We start from the raw sequence: 22,496 nt of genomic DNA, 5'->3' as shown, positions 1-22,496 counted from the left end.
CACTGTTCATTATTTTCCTGGCTACTAGGAAGCTCCTGCCTAAATGATGACTCCCAATGGTGAATTACACAGGAATTTATGGAAACTTTTTCAGGATTGACCTTACGCCTGGCATTACTGCATTTTACTTCTACCCCATTCACCCAGATGTAATTTTGTCATCTGTAGTTTTCATAAACTACTAAAAAATACATGGATTATAAACAAATGAGCTTATCTTAGACATACCCTTTGAGACTGTTTGAAGCTTGTCTGCCCACTGGACTTTATTGTATTCTTGCTTAATGCTTTAGCTCTGCTTTTAAGGAATAAATGAAAACACATGTGGAAGACAAATCACTCCTTGTCCTTCCAAATATGCCATGAACTGCCTGATCAAAGGGAAATCAGAAAAGCCACTTTTCACACAGGGCCCCAGGGGTCCCTGAACCAAACCAGTCTCTCTGGGGCCAGGAAGGACAGATCCCCAAATCTGCCCCGGTTCCCCAAGGCGCCTGCTGGACCCAGCACCTTTGCCCTCATCATCAATGAAAGGAAGCATCAACGTAATCCTTTATGCTTGGTGGGACTGTGGGAAATAATATCACAGACAAACACTGGACCCCCAGGAGGGGCCTTCTTCAGATGACAGGAATGCAGACACAATTGCAAATACCTTGTGCCTGTGTCTTCTAAGACAAAACAGTTGGACTCTTTGGACACACGGCTGATCTTCTCTCCACACATAGGGTAAGAACAATTCTATTCCTTACCCCGTGGCTACCAAAGTGATGCTTTCCTAATGCTGGGCTGACTGTTTCATGTATCTTTATGAGTACCACGTGGGACTTCTCACTGACTTTAGGATGAAACCTGAATCCCTAAACTCGGATTTTGGGGCCTCCAGGAGCAGCTTCCTCATTCTCCATCTCTTGTGTTTCTAATTCCCTAAATTTTATATGCTCTTCCTTAAGTCCATTCCTTTGCAGTTAACTTTAAAATAATGATGATGACAGTAAAAATAACAATAATGATACAAATAATACAGTAAGCCCTAGATGAGCTATATTCATCCTTTCCACTCAACTGAGTGCATCTTTAGAGAGTCTTCTCTTTCACCCCAGCTGATGCCTGTATATATTGTAATACTGTGTTTTATCAACTTGTCTATGATTCCTTGAGGCCAACTAAAGGCCATGTTCAAGCTCTTCTTTCCATCCCTAGCCACTAGCTCAGTATCAGGTGTCTAGGAGTTGCAGAATGAATGTTTGCCCAAAGAATATGCACATGAGTTAAACAGGACCCCAGTCGGTTATATGGGTTTAGTGAGTCACAAAGAAGAAAACGGTATGGGGACGGTTGGAGGGAACAGAACAGGAAGAAGTAACACCTCCTTGAATCAACAGTGTCTACGTCACCTCAGGTGAAAGGTGAGAGAGAGAGGCAGGCACTTCCTTCTTTAGAAGGATCAGAGGGAGCAGGAGGCCGAGAATGTGACCATTCACCCCACTGAATTAGACCTAGGGATGGTGACATGCCCTGCAGAAACTCCTGTGTGGGGCTAAGTCATCTTGGCCACGCAGGCAAAGACACGGTGAAGCAAGAATCTCTATGGGCACATTTTGTAAAGAAGAGACCATCGAGGATGTGGGGTTTTACAAACAACCTTCATCATTATGAGAACCGTTACCACTGTTACTACAGGAAACTGTGCACAGAGTAAAAATGAGATGGCAAGCACAGGCTCTGTCACAGAAGAAGAAATGGAGTACATTTCCTGATAGTAGAGTAAGAAAGAAAAAAAAAATTCTGAGCCACTATGGCGCTGCCTAATAAAACATAGTGAGAGACTCATGTGTAATTTTAAATGTTCTGTTAGCCACATTTTAAAAGAACATAAAATGAAACAGGTGAAATGAAGTTTAATGATGTATTTGACTTAACCCAATTCATTCAAAATGTTATTTCAATCAGGAAACCATACAAAATTATCAATGAGACATTTCACTTTTTTATGGTATGCTGAATATGAGAACTTGAGTTTGTTTTCCACCCACAGTGTATCTCAATTCACGCTGGCCACAGTTCCAGTGCTTCATAGCCTAGTGTGTTGGTCACTCTGTCCTGGAGGGCATAGGACCCTGAGCACTGTCTTTACACGATCCCTTTGTCTAATGTGTAACTGACTTTGAGGAAATATGAACAAGGGCTTTTAATGACAAGAGGCAGACATTGAGGTGGGTCACAGGTCACAGGGATAAGACTTCTGCTTTGGTGGTCCCGAGGCCAGCATTAAGAGGTGCTGTGTGATCCTAGTGGAGCCCTTTCCCTTCTTGATGAATGATCTGCATCAACACCTACAAAATAACAGTTTGGTCCAGATGATGATAGTCTCTTAAAAGTATCTGCATGCATCATCTCCAACCCGGACCACCACTCCAGAGCTGGAAGTCAGACTCAAAAGTCACGCTGGCCCTCGTATGTTGGGTATGACATTGAAGGTCACATTCACAACCAGCCCTGGAGCCAAGGTGGGAGCCTACACCTGTGAGTCAACTCACTGGCTTGTGGCTAATAGTTAAGGGCACTTTGCTTGTTATTCTAGGAAAAGATATTGGAACTCTGAATTGTGCCTATGCATAACAGATTTTATTTGCTGAATTGATATGAATGGCTACATCACCAGGTAGATGACCTCTGTTTTGTGGTACCTCCTGCCTTCTCAATTAAAAACTTTGCAGGCTGCCTTTCATCTTACTTAGGTTGAAACAAAAGCGCATTTCAAACATAGCTTATATCTTCCACCTCTTTCTTATACTCCGGTTGGTTTGGGCTCTTGAGCATCCACAGAGACAGCTCCCTGTCATTTTCTTCACTTTTTCCAAAAAGAGGAAATGGGGAAAACTATCAAGACACCAGGCAGGTTGTTGACGCAGCATCAGAAATCTCAGTGGAAGCTTTGTGAAGTCACTGTCCTCCACCAGGAAGCAGGAGCACACCTCTAAGGCATTCTGAAGCTACCCAGACATTCAGCCCAGCCTCCCTCTCTCTACTCCACCCCAGGCAGACCATAAACACTTCTCCTGCCAGCCTTGGCCTGCTGATGTCAAGAAAAGCCCATGCACCAGGTCCTGTTCCAGCGCAGGACTGGGAAGAATAGCTTCAAGCATGGGCTTGCCTCCCACACAGACCTGGTTCAAGTCCTGGTTTCCCATGTAGCACGTGGCTCTGGGAACATCTCTCATCCTGTCTTCCTCTCACATTCCTCACCATAAAAGTATATTAGTAATAATACCTCTTCCTAGGGGCTACTGCTGGTAGGAAGTGAAACAGTGCAAGTTAGTGCCTAGCATGTGCTGGCACATGGGCAATGCTCATGAGAGCTCACTAAAGGCCATGGCCATTGTCATCACAACAACAAGGATTGAGTGAGCGCCCTGAGGTAGACCTTGAAGTCATGTGAAAATACTTATCACATCCTCCCCAGAAGAGCCAACTTATACATTTTAAAAGAATATTTTACTGAAAATGCCATCAGAACATACAGAAATGTTTTTCATTAAACACTGTGTAGCAAAAGGCCATAAAACCTTCCTTTGAACCTGCTCTCCTCACCCCGTGTTTCCTGTCCTAGTGTTAACTTCTCTTCACCATTCTTTCCTTTCCAATGACATCTGCAAGCTCCCCATCTGCTCGGGCTTACAGCTTTGTCCCCATTCAGAATCACGCAATTCCAGCCAATGTCACCCCACCTTCAGGAAGCTGTGGACACCATCCAGGCCTATGCTAATACGACACGCCAAGCATCTTATTGTGATTATGAATATATAATCCCTGACCTCAAAAAATCAAGTGTCTAGAGGAGAAGACAGACACGTAAAGAGGTGAGTACCTGGGAGAGAGGAACAGGCTTTTGGAAGCATGTATCATAAACCTGAATAAGGTATGGCTTTTGGAGCCCAAAGGTATCAAAGAGACCTTGACAGAGATGTCCTAGCCGTCAACTGAGAGATATGAAGAAGTATTCCCAGGGGAAAAAGAAATTCAAAGTGAAATTCTAAAGGATATTCTAAATATAATAGAATATGCCAAGGCATAGGCCTGTGGAATGTTTGGGAAAGTGCAAATCATTCCATACTGTTTGTAAGCACCCTCTCCTCCCTGGGAGAAAAGGAGTAGAGATGATGGGGGTGGGAGATGAAACTTAAAGGAAGGCTTCGTTGGGCCTGTTAATGAATTTGAACTTGATCTTGAAGATAATGGGAAGCTACTGAAGGATTTCAGGGTGAGAGATGGCATTGAAATCTCTATTTTAAAAATGTAAACCTGGCCGTTATGCTGGGGAAGAAATAGTGAGAAGAAAGAAAGAGACATGGGTTTGTAAGCTATTTTGGTGATGCAGGTAGAGAATGATGAGACAGTATTCAGGTCCAAAGCCTGGCAAGTAAGATGTGTGAGCTTGGGCAATTGGAAGACAATGCACATATTTCACTCGTAAGCAGGAGAGTGAGACTCAGCCACAGAAGTTTCTGTCACAGCTATCATAACTGTGAGATACCAAGTGTATTAGTAAGGATTATGACAAGATGTTATGCACCAGACATGGGTTTTTCTGATGGTTTGCATGTGGTAATCCTAAGTGAATATTCTGGGGGATAACCAAGTGAAATTTGGGATTCCTTTTAGTCACCAAACTCATCATTCTCTCCCATGTTTCCATGACTCCCAGTTAGGTCTCAGAATGCTCAACACACTCTGCAAAGGGTGCCAGTCATCCTTTTTCTGAATTTGTTACTACCTTTCTCCTGCTGTGTTTCCTCTCTCCACTAAGAGGGGACATGCTGGACTTGACTTCCTTTGTGATTAGCACCACTGGGTTCAAATTTATTAGTCCCAGGAGCAGAAGGCTAATGAGTTAAATGCCCTGATTTAATTAAGCCACCTAATGGTTTCAGCTTACATAAATTCTCACCTGATCAGTCCGGCATCTCTTAAATACATTATCACCGGCGCTCTGCAGGAAGACAGCAAGCTAGATCCCTGAAACATGAGGCAGGTCCCAGTCCCTAAGCACTCAGCTCACCTATAATAAAGAACAAATCTGTCCTCTCTCAATGCTTGCATCTTTGATCACCTCAAATGCAACAGTCCACCAAAGGTAGTCAATGTCCCGAGGAGCTGGCTTCTTTCTGGGACAGGTAGTAATATTTGGATGATCCCTTACTCTGAGCTCTGCAAACCTGTCTTATTCCTGGAGAGGAAGTCCAGTGCAGTGAATTGGTTCATGGTTTGGGTGTCAGAAGCGTGTGACTGAGTCTCTTACTATCTCTGTGATCTCAGCAAGTTATTTAACTTTCTGGTTCCGGTGCTCTTATCTGCAAAACAAGCACTGCAATGCCAACATTGCTACATCCCTGTGAGGGTTAAAGAATGTAATGAATATAGCACACATAGCTTCAGTAACAGTCCCCTATAATTATTTTCATCCTGTTGTGGACAGCAGGAGATGAACTTAGGCATCCAAGGCAGGTGCTACTGTATGCAAGGGAGGAATAATCCTGGGTAATCCAATAGAGGCGGCATTGTGGCCTCTGGTCCAGGGTTTTGCAAACAGCACGGTTAATCTTTTCAACCATGCTAACAGATGGATTTGATGAATTTCCCAATTTAAAGTGAGGACAATGAAGATCAGAGATGTGAGATTATGTACCCAATCTCATAACTAGTAAGTCTTCCAATAAGGATGGCAGTTCTATTCCATCAGTGTTTTTTACTACACATCATCCCTACATGGTTTTCTAAATCTCAAGCCTATGGAAAAAAAAGAAACCCAGAAAAATAGAAAGAGTATTACGGATAGACAAGCAGGCAGAAACATGGGTGGTCATAAGGCCTGATCAGGAAGTGAATGAGGCAGAAAAACTATGCAAAACAGATTTTTCACAAAATGCGATCTTGTACCATTTAGCAATTAAGACAAACAGAAGTTCCCATGACATTTTTTCTTATAGGATATGCTGTGTGTTTACTGTGTTAACAAGGCTATCCCTGAATCATAAAGATAAGCTCATGTTCGGAAAACTCATTTTCAAGAAACAGAAGACATAGTGGAACATTCTAAAAAGTTGTTTTTATCAAAAATGACGGCATAAAATATTTGGGGCTTCAAGGAAGAAAGTTCTGTAGCAAAGTGTCTGGCACATAGCACACACTCCAAACAAATGCTGACAACTGAATCAACGAAGAACGCGAGAAAGAATCAGCACATCACAGCCCGTGACCCAAGAATTCCAGACAGAGCGATTCTGGGCAATTTTGACTCTAAGAAGACTCTTTCCTTGTCACTGCCATGGGGTTGACCAGAAAGCTGGGTCTCTCTGTACTTGTGCTGTTTGATGTATTTGATTTTTGTGAAGTTTCAGGGTACAAGAGCATGCTCTTTCTGCATGATAGGGGTAGGAGAGGAATATAGTCTGAATGTTTCTCTGCCCCCAAAATGTGTATGTGGAAATTCTAATCCTTGAAGAAACGATATTAAGAGGTAGAGCTTTTGGGTGGTAATTATAGGTTGGTGGCATTACTTTTAATTACTTTTAATGGCAAAAACTGCAATTGCTTTTGCATCAACCCATAGATCACGAGGGTGGAGCTCTCATTAGTAGGATTAGTGCTCCTATAAAAAAAAGACTGAGGGACTTTGTTTTCTCCACTATGTGAAGACAGAGAATTTGTCATCTGAGAGGAAGTGGGCCCTCAACAGACCCATGCCTCAAATCTGCTCATGCCTTGATTTTGGATTTCCCAGCTTTCATACCTGTGAGAAATACATGATTGTTCTTTATAATCCACCCAGTTCATGATATTTTTGTTATAAAAGAATGAATATACTAAAACAGAAAGAAAGCACAGCTGAAGAGAACGTTTCTTTACTCATTGAATATCTAAAAAAAATTCTGTAGATGATGCTGTATTTAGAAGCATTTTGACTGTGGAACAACAGTGTTTTGGAGCTCTCCCCGGTAAGACTTAGAGTATATCAATAAGAAATGAAGAATTTCAGTTTAAGCAGAAACTCCAGAAAGATTAAATATCAGTAAATGGGACCTTTCTGAAAGTCTGTGGGTGGAAATCAAAGGCAGAGAACTATTCAACAAACACACACTGAGTGCTTAATATGTCCTTGAAATGGTGCTTGTACTTGGAACACCAGAGGCAAGGTCAGGGCAGCCAACATGCTCAGAGATCTGTTCGGAGCCTGGCAAGTAAGCTTGCAATGGACTGAGAGCCTCCAAGAGGCAGGCCTAGCACTTCTGTCCATTTAATACTCACAGCACCTCTACAAGGACAGGGTGGGTGTTCGCCAACCCAATTTTATAGAGAAGGAAACTGAGTCTAGGAGAGGTTACATAACTGGGTTCAAACAGCTAGGAATCTACTGATAATGATGATAACAATAATGATGAAATAAATTGTGTGTGTGTGTGTGTTTGTGTGTGTGTGTGTATAATTATCAATAAGAAAGAGGCTTCCATTCCTTACCTCCCTGCAAACAAATGTCAAAAGTATTATGAGAATTTATATTTGGCGGGGATGGTCCTGTCTCTACTGCTGAGTACTGTGCTATATCTTCTTTTTGAAAATATGACCGTTTTATTCAAATAATTTGATACCCTCAAATTAGAGCCCACTCCCCAAGCCAAATCACTTTGGGAAGACTGAAATACCAACCCCACTTCCCACGAGGTCAAGACATGTTCTCCTGTCCAGTTTCCTAGACACCCCACAGGCAAATTCTCTATCAAACTCTGACACTTAAAACCCTGATAGATTTTTTTCCTCCGGATACCATCTGTTCATTAAAGTCAACATTACATCTTCCTGTCCCAGAGAGCCCCAGGCAATCCTCAAATTTTGCTGGACTGGAGAAAAAACAGGCACAAATTTAAAGACCACAGAGCATTCATCTTCCAGAAAGAAAGAAACAAGAAAGAAGAAAGGAAAGGAAGGAGGGAGGAAAGAAAAGGCTAAAACAGGAGTTCCCTCAACTTCACATATGCTGTGAATTCAGGCTCAGGATTGATTTTTCAGAAATTCTACCCTGTGTTCAATATCCTGTGTGTGCCCATCCTGGGGACAGGTGATAAATTTTTGTTCCCTGGCAGAGCAGTCTCAATTATGGATCTGTAAGCAGGGGTTGTGATACCGCTTGGTGTGATTCTTGTCCTTTCTTCTTCTTTCTTTTGTTCTTGGGCGTGAACATTCAGAAGTGAAGTATGGACTTATTTAGGCAGCTCAACATGCATTTTTCTTAAAACCGCTTCATTTAGTTGGAAAAGTGAGTTGTGCCTTTGTATGCTTTGTGGAAGAAAACCAGGCTCTGAGGAATCACAGGCAAATGCATATGTTTAGTTACTACTAAAATCTGTGGACATGAGGAAGTCTCTCTCTCTCCCTCCCCCACATTGAAATATACAAGCTACCATCCTGCAACCAAAAACGAATCGGATTCTCAGGTTTTAGGAAATATTTTCCTACTGAGGGGACTCCCATACCTCAGGAACCCAACGTGGAGAACACAGTTATATGAAGAAAAGGAAGATAAGCATGCTGAGGGTATTAATCATTATCGAGTCAAGTTGTCATTCATGTGCCATGATTATTGTTTCTCACATTCACCGAACACTTTCCTGATAAGAACAGCACTTAAATAGCAAGGTAAGAAAAATGGCAGGGGCAGATTTTTTTTTAAATCTAGGTGACATTTTAATAATAAGAGTGTACAATATTCAGGATATTAAAGTCTTATTTCCCAGGCAAATCAGAACAATGTGACTCATCCCCAGAAACTCAAGAAAGCAGCTAATAGAAATGTGTTCATTCATTCATTTATTCATTGACTCATTCATTTCTTTAGGCCAGAGCATATTCGCAATTTGGGGAAGATATCCAGGCCTCTTCATGACAAGAGGTAGAAATTCAATGGCCTGCAGCCTTGACAGGTAACATAGATAAAGTCCTGCATCAAGTGGGACCTGGGCAAAGCTATGACATCATTCCAGGTTAAAAAGAAGTGAAAAGTTCCCCCAGCTCTAAAACATTATGATTTATCCCACTATGTTCTGTATTTTTTTTGGGAACTATGTGGGTTATAGGGCCTCTGGCCACAGTAACCCAAATGATCTCTCAAAGTGGACCTCCCATCAAACATTTATTAAGATTCACCACCCAGATAAGAAACATGGGGATATTTTCATTTGATAAAGTCATCCACTTTCCTTCCAAACTTCGTCATCTGTGTAGTTGCTTTTCCTGAATTCTTTCCTATCTCTCCAAGAAGGTGTGGGGCATCCAGAATATCAAGAAAAACTCCAGGGAGCTACCATGTAGTGTGAGAAAAAAAAATATAAAGGCCAGGAATGACATTTTCTATGGAAGGAGTCAAATATTGGTCCAGTTTTTGTTTGTTTGTTTTTTGAGACAGGGCCTTGTTCTGTCACCCAGGCTGGAGTGCAGTGGTGGAATCTCAGCTCACTGCAACTTCTGCATCCCGGGTTCAAGCAAATCTCGTACCTCGGCCTCCTGAGTAGCTGAAATTACAGGCATGCGTCACCAGGCTGAGCTAATTTTTTTTTTGTATTTTTAGTAGAAAAGGGGCTTCACCATGTTGCCCAGGCTGGTCTCAAACTCCTGAGCTCAGGCAATACACCCCTCAGCCTCCCAAAGCACTAGGATTACCGGCATGAGCCACCACACCTGGTCTGGTCCAGTTTTTGTAATGAAAGACTAGTCATAACACATGTATACAAATAACACACACTTGCATTGACAGATGCATACCCCCACACATACTTTCCAATTCACCAGCTTTCAAGGCCTGGATCAGATACCAGTAATACCTCCTTTAGGTTGCCTTCTGGGCTGGGCCAACTAGAAGCTTCCTCTTCCCCAGTTCTGTGCCTTTGTCTCCAACACTGGGGGATTTCTAACTTGTTCCATAATTCATTAGAAAGTAGTATGGTGTGGTGACTCATGCCTGTAATCCCAGCATTTTGAGAGGCTGAAGCAGGTGGATCACCTGAGGTCAGGAGTTCGAGACCAGCCTGACCAACATGGGGAAACCTAGTCTCTACTAAAAAACAAACAAACAAACAAACAAACAAATACATTAGCCACATGGGGGGCACACTCCTATAATCCCAGCTACTCAGGAGGCTGAGGAGGGAGAATCACTTGAACTCAGGAGGCGGAGGTTGAAGTGAGCCAAGATCGCACCATTGCACTCCAACCTGGGCAACAGAGTGAGACTCCATCTCAACAACAACAGAAAAAGGAAAGGAAAGGAAAGGAAAGGAAAGGAAAGGAAAGGAAAGGAAAGGAAAGGAAAGGAAAGGAAAGGAAAAGGAAAGGAAGAGAGAAAGAAAGAAAAAGAAAGAAAGAAAGAAGGAAGGATGGAAGAAAGGAAAGAAGGAAGGAAGGAAGGAAGGAAAGAAAGAAAGAAAGAAAGAAAGAAAGAAAGAAAGAAAGAAAGAAAGAAAGAAAGAAAGAAAGAAAGAAAGAAAGAAAGAAAGAAAGAAAAGAAAGAAAAAAGAAAGAAGGAAAAAAGAAAGTAGCATGGTGTAACTAAGGGGAGAGGCCAGTTAACGTGTACCAAGTTTCAGTTAGACAGGATGAATCAGATCTGGAGACCTACAGGATGGTGACCACAGTTACTAATAATGTCTTGTATACTTGAAAATTGTTAAGAGAGTAGATCCTAAATGTTCTCACCACAAAAAGATAAGTAAGTGAGGTGATGGATCTGTTAATTAGCTTCATTTAATCATTCCACAATGTATACATGTGTCAAAACATGTGGTACCTTGTCAATACATACAATTTTTAGTTGTCAAAAAATAAATAAATAAGGAAAGTAGTGTGGTATAACTAAAAGACTGTAGATATTGTATCACACTGATCTGGTTTAAATAATGATCTTGTTGCTTAATCTGTCCTCAGATACCTAATGAGCTAAAGGACACTTAGAGCTTTCATCAGGAAAATGGGCATGATAATATGTAACTTCTAGAGACCTTGTTAAGATTAAGTTCCTAATGTAGCATAGGCTTCAAAGAAGATTTATGTTTTTATCTGCATATTTACATTGTATATACATTACATTATTTCTACTAAATTGCAGGCTCTTTGGTGCAGTCTATTTCAAATTCATTTCTAATTCCTATACTACCATGTTATGGAAAACAAGAGTAATAGTCCATAAATGTTTGTCGAATGAATGTGTAACTATATTGCTATTCATGTCTGATTTCATGTTCACTACTTTTTGAATCAAATTAGGTTTTCAAGGTTCTATCAACCACCATCCGTGATGTGGATAGTAAAATAAATTGAATGTAAAAATATGGGAAAATTAGGCAGAAGGCCTTATGTTACTTGGAAGTGAAACGAATCATATCAAATTTTCAAGACTCTATCCATGAATTATCTGTGATGTGGGTAGTAAAATAAATTGAATGTTAAATTATGAGAAAATTAGGAAAAGGGCCTGATACAACTTAGTGATAAAAATGGATCCTTTTGTACATGAGTGTATAAACGATGTCTATATATGAATCATGTATGTTGTTTGCATTTTTAGTAGTGTTACTTAACCTCTCTACCAACATTTTATTGGATTCTTGAAAGTCATTCTTTGTGCATTTACACTATTTTAAAACATCTGCTGCTTTGGGGTTCAAGCTGTGCATTAGGGTTCCAAGAATTCGCAGAGAAATTTCAAAGCAGGTCTCCCGTCTGAATAACTCGGTGGGAAATGCAGTAGAAGCCTGATCTTTTATGAGAATGCTTATGGCTGTCCTGAAATATTTGAAACCCAATTCCTTTGCAATTGCCTTGTCTTGCTATTTCCTTCCAAACAACATTTTTTTTTTTTTTCTATTTACATCTCTTCAGGGACACTATAGTCCAGCTGAGTCAAGGGACCCAATGTAGACAATTCGGGTCTCCTGATTTTAGGCTTAGATGCTTTCCTTCTAGCTCTGGGCCACCTATAGCAGTGGATTAAATTGTCTGAACATCTTTCAAACCACCACATCCATCTCCAACTCACATCTCGTCATACCTGCAGCTAGGGACCGATGCAACCTCATGCCCCTGCCACTGAGCCTCTTGTTTCCATCCAATCCACACATCCTCAATGAGCCTGCTTCAGATGCTAACTTGGCATTTGATCTTTCCCCTCTTCTCAATTACAAGTATCCTGGTAAATCTCAACACTACTTTAGCTCCCCTCCTTGTCTTCAGTGCAAATCCGTTATCAATTTACAGCTGCCTTAGCTGACCTGGAAATCCTCACCCTTTATTCTACCTGGCAAAAACCTTCCAAATTCACCCAGAGCATTCTGACTCTGTCATCTTGGTTCATCTTGAGTTCTGACAGCATGAACCAAAGAGCAATTAATAACTTATTTTAAATAACAATCTTAATGGTGAATAGCATTGCCTGAATTAAAATGAATCTCATTTTAATACAGTGATTTAGCATAGGTTCATTTAGAATATTTTATGTGGCATTAGTAAGTGCTAAAACTTTGGAGAATTTCCTTCCTTCCGTATAAAGGTTATTCTTCTCAGTCTAATATAGACAGTGGGGCAATGCAAGGTGGTTTCAGAGAAAAGCAGAAAATAAACAAATACCGCTGACCAAATGAGGGAGCAGGGTCTTTAATTCTAGCCTTGGCCTTTCTACTAAGCAATTCTAACTTTGGGTAGTACCTAATGTTGAAAAGTTCTTGGCCGTGGTAGGTGGCATTCTGGTTTCTCTTTCCAACCAAATCGCTATTAAGATATAATAATTTTTAAGTGTGTTACTCCTTAATAATATTTGCATGTCAAAGCAGGTAACTGAATGTCAAGGACTCAAAGACTCAAAATGAATCAATTTTGAAGATGGAATGTCCCAGCATTAGAGTTCTTCTGAGATTGTTGTGGACAGGAGTGAACTCTCATAAGAAATGCTGAGGTTGCCTAGGCCTAGGGTGGTCATGGGCTACAAAGTGAAATGCGGAGGGGCACACAAATCCCTCCGCATTTCACCTTTCTGCCTTGTTCATGCCTTTGCACAATGTATGTGCTTAGTAAAGTTGATTAAATTGTTATTGAACACACCCAATTTACATACTCTATACCTCTACCTAAATTCAGTCAAACAGATAATGGGCAAAAGATGAAAAAGGAACAAAGAGTGCTCAGTTACATGACCAGAAGCCAATCATTGCTCCCTGGACTAGAGTTTTATCATCCATTGAACAAGAGTGGCAGACCAAATCTTCTTGACATCCTCTGTCAGCTAAAATGACTCACTTTGACAATCAGGTAATGCTACATAGTGTCGATTCTCCAACCCAAACTGATGTTCACTTTTTTTTTTATAGCAGAAAGCTATACAAGTGCAATATACATGGAATACATATTTTTTTCTATCCAGGAAGCAGACAAACTTTTTTATTTTATTTTATTTGTTGAGACCGAGTTTCACTCTTGTTGCCCAAGCTGGAGTGCAACGTCACGATATCGGCTCACTGCAACCTCTGCCTCCCAGGTTCAAGTGATTCTCCCATCTCAGCCTCCTGAGTAGCTGGGATTACAGGTGCCCACCACCATGCCTGCTAATTTATGTATTTTTAGTAGAGTCAGGGTTTCACCATATTAGTCTGGCTGGTCTCGAACTCCTGACCTCAGGTGATCTGCCTGCCTCTGCCTGCAAAAGTGTTGGGATTACAGGCGTGAGCCATCGTGCCCTGCCAACTTTTAAGTGTTCTTTTGCATGAACCTCTGGCAGGTGCTGCCTAGTTCTACTTGTGTTCCTCAAAACCAGGAAGCGAAGGCTCTCTATTGAAATGCTAATAGATGAGCCAACTGTATAATAAGACTGCATCCCCTTTGAGTCTACATATAATTTATACGTAAAATAAAATTGCACATGGCCTTGTTTCATAGTATACTTGTTTAATTATCCACATTTTAGAATGTATTTTCCTTCAATTAATTCTCAATATTTAGAAGAGGAATAAAAATGTCAGTTTATCTGTACACCTGGTAATTAAAAATAGTGTGGGGAATAATTACATTATCTAATAGGGGAAATTTGTCCGACTCCAATAACTAACATCTAGCAAGGACTTTGCTAATTCTTTTCTCTTCTAAGGGTGGCCTTTGATTTTTCCTCTCCCTTTCTCTCTAAGAAAAGGGGACCAGGTTGAGTGAATCTCAAATGTCATTCCCCCTTTTCCACATTTATGAGCCTGGTCTTACTATGAGAAAGTGATCCAGCAACCTCTGATAGAGGAACATCCAGGTTTCTTATTTCAGCTTTTATTCACATTTCTTTTTCAAATATTAAGCAGTTGTTTAAGAACCATTCTTTTAAAAATAGCAACTCAATGAATTTTTATGCTTATATTTTAAAATTTTCTTTATTCTTCTTTTGTTTTATCTGGGTGAGATATTTCACCACAATTCACGCCTATATCACTTTTGGGTTAACAACAATAATAATAATAAACAATAGCAACAACAAACAAAAACAGTGATTACTCTGTGCAAGATACTGAATTATCTCCTTCTCCCAGGGTCTTGTCATTTAATCATGATTCCAAGCCTGGACTTACCATCACTCTCTTTTACTAAAAGTATTGATCATTCCCTCTGCTGTTTCACAGTGAAGATCTAGGGTTAAACCAAAATGTTTATGCATTGGTCCCAGGAATGGAAGGAAAAAAAAATCTTTTTAAGTCAAAATAATCTAAAAGAAGGTTTAAAACTAGAGGAAAAGCCAGGTGTGGTGGTTCACGCCTGCAATCCCAGCACTTTGGGAGGCTGAGGCAGGCAGATCACCTGAGGTCAGGAGTTCGAAACCAGCCTGGCCAACATGGTGAAAACCCATCCCTAGTAAAAATACAATAATCAGTCAGGTATGGTGGTGCACGCCTGTAGTCCAAGCTACTCAGGAGACTGAGGCAGGAGAATCACTTGAACTCAGGAGACAAATGTTGCAGTGAGCCAAGATAACACCACTGCACTCCAGCCTGGGTGATAGAGCAAGACTCCATTAAAAAAAAAAAAAAAAAAAAAAACCCTAGAAGAAGAGAAGAGAAATGAGAAATATTTGCTAAATTTACTACTCTACTTTTTAGATACTGGAGTTTTAAAAACGTTTACATGGATGCGTGAGTACACACAGTCACACAAACACGGGCATTCTTCTCTTCTCATTTCCGGGGAACTGGTGAGTTAAATCTGTACTGTTGTGAGCCATTCCTTATTATTGTTATACTCTGAAATATTAATAGCCCCTTATATTTAGACAGTGCTTTTGCAGTTCTCTCTTTTCAATTACACAGACGTCACAGGAAGTGGCCTTCTGGGCAAATACAATAAGCACTAAGTGATTTTTTTTTAGGAAGCAGGTAGATTTTAAAGTCTTTTTAGAGAGGGCCCCTTCTGAAAGGTGGAGAAACTGAGTCACGAAGTTTCGATGATGATAAAAGTTCTCCTACCCTTTGTTCTTTCATAGTACTTGTTATGAACATTTAGATTTATAAATTAGTTTTATAAATATCTTTTTATATGTAACTAATTTTGTTTTGGCATAAATTCTATAAAGTAGGAACTGTTCTCCTTATTTTAAAGATTATGAATTGCATTTAAAAGTTGAGCTAATTTTAAATATTTTCCATTCAAAGATGATGAGAGCCAGGAGCAGAGAGAGCCCCAGCCTAGTGGCCCTGTTGTTATCACTCCACAACATCTCTATTCCAATGTCACCAGGTGTGGCACATCTTCGTTTTCCCGTTTTGTCTTTTGGGTGAATAATATCAGATAGAGCTTGTTACTCTAAATGAGACAAGAAATACCAAGGACTGAACTGAAATGCCAGCTGTATCAGTTCTGTTGGAATTGGGAGATCAGGCAGGTACTGAGAGGCTCCGCCCACCAACAGGGTGCGGCCCCGCCCCCCGTGTTGTTCTGCAGCATGAAAACCAGGGATGCTCTGTTCTCTGTCCGTGATGCCCTTAAGGCCCCTCATGCCAAGGATCCCTGTAGTACTACCTCAGTGGGAGAAGAAGAAAGGGACCAAGGAGAAATGATTGTAAGAGAGAGAGGGTCCCAGCTAATAGAAGGGATTACAACAGGATTTAGTTTGCTCTTTGAACAGGAATTTTCTCATCTAACAAGACATCCGGATGTAGGCAGGTCCAGGGCTGATTCAGCTGCTTATCAAGGTCATCGAGGACTCCAGTGTTCTCTGGTAGGCTGTGTGCACCATATAGACGTGATGGTCCCTCATGCTCTCAAGGAGGCTGCAGTGGCTCCTTGTATCATATCTTCTTACAATGTGTAAAAGCAGCAAGAGACAGGTGCAGGCTCGCTCTCTCTCCCCCTCTCTCTCTCTCTCTCTCTCTCTCCCCCCGCCCCAATGCCTCTCTCCTTTTATGTGGAAAGAAAATCTCCCTAGGGAGTTCTTCCACTGGACTCTGCTTACTCATCACTGCCCAGAGGGAGACACACAGCTACCCCCAACTACAAGAGAATATGAGATAACAAGAGTCTGACATTTCCATCTTATTTCATGAGAGGCAGTCTTTGTCAGGATGTCAGAATCAGGAGGGGAATGGATTTGGGGCAGGCATCCACAAGTATCTGCTATGGTGGTCTAATCAGACTATCTCATCTCCAGGTCCCAGTGGAGGGCATTTGACCTTAGCCAAGCCAATCAGTGCCCTGACCTGGGATTTCTCAATTAAAAATCGGCAAAAAATAATAATTAAAAATGCTTTATGCGAATAGAGTTGAAAAGCTGCAAGCCTAAAACTGCCAACATCCAAAGTTCCAGACTTTCGGAGAAATCCAGTTTGATAAAATTGAAGCTGAAACACAGAGAGAAGTGGCATGAGAGATGGGCAGGGATTTTCTCATCTGACTCTGGGATCCAGGCTGTTGTGGTCTCTGCTCTTTGTGTTTGGTTATGCAAGCCAAGGAATTCCCCTTTTAGCTGAGGAATCATTTACCCAAAGATAGGCATTATCACAACACCCATGTTTTAGTTGAAGAGGAGAAGTATGTGAATTAGCCATGTCTGCAACCCTGGTAAGTAGCAGACCCATGACACAAACATAACCTTCCTACATGTAAAATCCCATGCTTTTTGCATGGCATTGCTCAGGAGTGCAGATAAAAGATAATAATAAATGGGAGAGAAGATTGTAATGGTAAGTAGGAGATACAAATTCTAGACTGCCTCCCAGCACTCACTGGCCATAGAATTCATGCAAATCAACATTCCCCTCTCCCCACCCACTTGTGGTGTTCTCAGTCTTAAATGGAGGTAATATGTTTCAACTTGAAATCAGAGAAGTAGAAATGGCAGTCAAGCATGGGGTGGGCACTCATGTGGTATCCCTTTTTTAGCTTCCTTTTGTTTCCACAATTTTTTATCTCATGGCTGTATTTGACACAATTATATACTCATTCAAGTTTTCCTTCTCCAACTATGTTAACCCTCCCATGGTTTATTTTTCATTGGGGCACCAAAACTTCTTATTTATTTATTTAATTCATTTATTCACCTAGAAAGGCCATTTTTGCCTGCTGCCTAGAAGGTTCTTCTAAACTCAAACTCAAGTTCCACCCCTTTGTATTTTTATGGATTACTCTTTCTGTGAATATAGGTGGGGCAATTAAACCCTGCACTTAGCATTTGGTACTTGGCTGTTTACCATGTTTGCTAATGGTTTCCCTTGTTAATTAATATAAGCTTATCTTATTAGAAATTTCAACTTTCCTGAAGGAAACTAAGAACTTCTATTCTGACCTCAAGTCTCTAAAGAAATCGCAGATTTGTTTTAGGTTACACCAAGACAAATCAATACCAAATCAATAATTCACAGTCAAATAGCATTTTACTGAATTTACAGAATTTTATAGAATTCAAGTATTCCTTAAAATTCGCCAGAGACAGTCATCACCTTTCTCATTTAAAAAAAAAAAAAAAATTAAGAGATAGGGTCTCACTGTGTTGCCCAGGGGGAGTACAGTGGCTATTCACTGGTGAGATCATAGCACATTACAGCCTCCAACTCCTGGGTTCAAGCAATCCTCCCACCTCAGCTGCAGTAGTAGCTGGGACAACAGGCATATACCTCCATACTTGGCTCCCTTCCTCATTTTAAAATGATTTAGTTCAGAAATGTTAAGTGGCTCACCCAAAATCCCATAGTTAGTGGTGGGACTTGTTGGGTAAGTAAATAGGTGATAGAGTCCTGACAGTGAAGACTGGAAAATTAAAAAGAGGTACAGAAAGCTAACTAGTTTTCTTCCTCCCTCCCTTCCTCCCTCCCTTCCTCCTTCCCTCCTTCCTTCCTTCCTTCCTTCCTTTCTTTTTCTTTCTTTCTTTCTTTCTTTTTTCTTTCTTTCTTTCTTTCTTTCTTTCTTTCTTTCTTTCTTTCTTTCTTTCTTTCTTTCTTTTCTCTTTCCTTCTTTGTTCTCTTTCTCTCATATGTGACAGGCATTAATTTAGGGGTAATACCATAGCATTTCATCAGTTTTCATTTTACAGATGAAAATCTGTAAATAAATAATCTCAGGTACTCAGCAGAGCATGGTTTTAAACACTAGTTTTGCACCCTTGTCTGTCAGACAAAAAAAAAAAATCATATTCTCCCTTTTTTTGTTTTTGTTTTTGTTTTGTTTTGTTTTGTTTTGTTTCGTTGGAGACAGAGCCTCCAGACTGGAGTGCAGTGGCATGATCTCGGCTCATTGAAACCTCCTCCTCCCAGGTTCAAGCAATTCTTGTGCCTCAAGCCTCCCAAGTAGCTGGGACAACAGGCATGTGCCACCATGCTCAGCTAATTTTTTGTACTTTAGTAGAGACAGGGTTTCACCATGTTTCCCAGGCTGGTTTCAAACTCCTGAGACCAGGCAATCTGCCTGCCTCGGCCTCCCAAAGTGCTGGGATTACAGGCGTGGGCCACCCTGTGCCCAACCCATTTTGCCCTTTATTTCTAAGAAAAGACGAATGAATTAAAGTATTCATTCACTCACCCATCCATCTTCTCACCATCTCACTGCTACCAGGCTCTGAGTGGACCCTCATAATGCACATGTGACCCAGTCAGGCTTCCTCTTGCTCCACTGAGCTTCACATTCTGCTGGGGAAGATCTCCTTGAGGCAGATCACCTACTGCAGGCGACCCTCTTGTCCACTGAGCAGCCAGAAGCCAGGGGACAGCGTTAGGTCTCTAAGATCCAGCAATGATTTCACTAAGGGAAATCATTGAGCCCTTCCTAGAGAGACTGGTTGGTTGCTCTAGTATTGCTCAGTACCATCCTTTGTTCACATTTCATCTTGAGGAAGCACGGCTGTGAGCAAGCTTTGAATTCCCCTACAGGTATCTAAAGCTAACATTCAAGTCCATATTCCAAGCCATCATCAAGAACTAAAGATAGGGGCTTGCCACTGTCAAGCCACATTACCTTCAAAGATTTGCCATTTTTCTTCGAGCCACAAGCTCTGTTTCCAATGGCACACTTTAAAGAGAAAGGTGATGCTTTGGGAGTAAGGAATTAGGTGTTTTCTTCCTAGCCCTGGGGAAAGGAGGTTGGGGTGTATCCATCAGAAACTCGTGGATGGTGCTTGTCTGGAAACAAAGAGAGGCAGCTGGGACTCCCTGTTTGAAGTTGGATGGAGGCCCAGTTTTGAGGGAGAGGCGTTTGGAGAAAGTCTTTGGAGAAACCACATTCACGGCTGTTTTGTTGTGTGACTAATGGGGTTTGCCAGTTTCACTCTCCAGTGTGTAACTACCTCCACTAGACTTCCTTCAATGAGTTAAAATTAAAGAGTAAACCCTTAAATACCTACTTCCAGTTGATTTGGCTTTAGCAACATATCAGTGAAAACTGTATTTTAATTTTTGACTTTTGTTAAGACTAAATAGTCAGAAACGTTTTACCTCTTCAGGCTTCTCCATTAAAAGTCCATCTAAATGCAATCAGCTTTATTAGCTCACATGAAAATTAAATTTCTTCCCAAGGTGAGTTATCATTGTGTAGTTCCACGGGTTAGCATTTGCCTTAAATTCAAAGCTTCTCTTGAAAGGTTTAGCTTAGCAATACTGTCTCAACAATTCTTAGGCTGGTTCTGAATTCTAATCATGTCACTACCACTTCTTTGTTGTATTTTCCCTAATCAAGTGTCTTCTACCATAGGATTTCATTCATTCTTGGTAATTCCTTCATTCATTCACAAATTTGCTTTTCCATTTATTTGTTTTGCAGGCATTTACTTAATTTCTCCTATGTGACCGACTCAGCTGAGACTGCAGGTGCACACCACCATACCAGGATACGTTTTTCTTTTATTTTTTTGATGGGGCCTTGCTATGCTGTGTAGGTTGCTCTGGAACTTCTGTCCTCAAGTAATCCTCCCACCTCAGCTTCCTGTCAAGTTTCACCATTAAAGGTCATTTTTTCCATTAAAACCAATGTTTCATGAGGTTCCCATGAGATTGCATATCGGTAATGCAACTGACAAGACCCTCATCTACAAAAAGATGCCCTGTTTATAGAGGGCCTTTTTCTATTACTATCACTTCTGAGCTACAAGAGGTCTTCTAAAGATCAATAGATGAATGTGCAACCAATTAGGACTTTAAGAAATTTTACCTGATCTTAGACAATTACTTTTTGTTGTTGTTGTTGTTTTTGTTTTTTAGAATTGAAGAAACTGAGGCCCATAACAGGAAAGAAAAGTGACTTATCTAAGGTCAGGGCCAGGGCCAGGGCCAGGACCAGGACCAAAGTCCATGCTCGTAATTCCCAGTCCTCTCTCCACGTTCCCACCTGTCCAAACTTGCCCAGGCACCTACCAGTCAGTGCTTTTCCTTGTGCAATTCACTGAGTCTCCATTTTCTTCCCTGATTGCTTTTTTAAAATCCATCCAATTCCAAGATGTCTAAGAACAGTTACATCTAGCTTCATCTGGGTTTAGCTCAGAATGTTCATATAATCTTTTTCCTTGTGCTGGAATCCCAATAATTTATTGCTACAACCAAGAGGGCAAAGGCCACCCAGACACAGCATCCTAAAATTCTTCCCCAATAAGCTTTGTAGGAAGATGGGAAAGTAGTTGTGCACATAGCTGGTCCCAGCCTGACTTGATTCAGTTCAGCCACCCCCGACACCACCCCTTCAATAAAAGAAGAAAGAGAAAGAGAAAGAAAGAGAGAGAGAGAGAGAGAGAGAGAAGAAAGAAAAGAAGAGAAAGAAAGAAAGAGAGAGAAAGAAAAGAAAGAAAGAAAGAAAGAAAGAAAGAAAGAAAGAAAGAAAGAAAGAAAGAAAGAAAGAAAGAAAGAAAGAAAGGAAGGAAGGAAGAAGGAAGGAAAGAAGGAAGGAAGGAAGAAGAAAGAGAGAGAGAGAAGGAAGGAAGGGAAGGAAGCAAGGAAGGAAGGAAGGAAGGAAAGAAGGAAGGAAGGAAAAGGAAAGGAAGGAAAAGGAAAGGAAAAAGGGGAGAGAATGTGAAAGTGTTATAGCAGGATCTGGCCGCAGGTCACTCAGCCCTACCTTGTCCTCATGAAGCTAGGCTTTAACAGGTGTTGTACATTTACAGATGGATGGACAGCCTGGGACCTGCGCCTCGCATGCTGATGCTGAGTGTTCTGGGAGTGGCCGGTGCTCCACCTCTGAGAGCAGCTTGACTCCTCCGGATGCCCCACTCCCAGTCCTCAAGCCCAGGAGGAGACATGGAGACTACTCTGGGCTGTGATCTCTTCGTTTTCAATTGCAGAATTCCTGTCGAGGTCTCAGCACTAGGGCATTTCTCCAAAGCCTTATATACTTACAAGCCTTTCTTCCCCTCTTAATTTGCCTGGAGCCAGGCTTTCATCTCAACTTTTAGCCAAGAGGCACCTGCTGAAATATTCATAAGCAGAAATTGTGCTATGGGTGCTCTTTCCTATTTGTCCAGTTCTATGTCATTAGAATAAGGGCGAGGTGAGTGGAAATGAAGTTTGACACCAGAGAGTAAAATTCACTCAGAACTCCAGGTAAGCGGCAATTAACCCTTTTCTGCATAGGAGGCTAAGTACTAAGAATAGACCTTTGCAGCCATTCATGCACTTGTTCTTGGATCAGCAATTCTTGACATCTATTCATTCTTTCAATACACTTTACTGAACACCTACTGTGTGTGAGACCCAGTGCTGGACCCTGGGCATACCCTGATGAATATAATTGTGCTCACCAAACCTCATAGTCCAAAGAGAGAAAACAGAGAAACATACAGATAGCTGTAACATAGGGCAAGTCTAGTTATGAAGTTAGGCACAAGGGAACATAGAGCACAGCTCAGATTTAGAGAAGGAAAGGGTGATAAACACAATTTTCTGAAAGCAAAGAACCCTAAGCCGATTCTTTAAGGGTAATATAAGTTTTTCAGTTAAAGGGAAATTGAGTGGCAGCGTGGA

At 41.1% G+C, this 22,496-nt stretch overlaps 1 long non-coding RNA gene across 1 annotated transcript; it reads left to right on the top strand.

The window, feature by feature from the left end:
• The first annotated feature begins 3,637 nt into the window (after window positions 1-3,637).
• On the top strand, window positions 3,638-21,300 carry LOC110743832. The gene is made up of 5 exons (XR_002523517.2): window positions 3,638-3,863; window positions 8,894-8,978; window positions 13,180-13,350; window positions 15,171-15,262; window positions 20,311-21,300. It is a non-coding gene; the product is annotated as an uncharacterized LOC110743832 (long non-coding RNA).
• Window positions 21,301-22,496: the final 1,196 nt, after the last annotated feature.

Source organism: Papio anubis, chromosome 7 (assembly GCF_008728515.1).
Source record: "Papio anubis isolate 15944 chromosome 7, Panubis1.0, whole genome shotgun sequence".
Classification (NCBI taxonomy): domain Eukaryota; kingdom Metazoa; phylum Chordata; class Mammalia; order Primates; family Cercopithecidae; genus Papio; species Papio anubis.
This window is presented reverse-complemented; position numbering and strand designations above follow the sequence as displayed.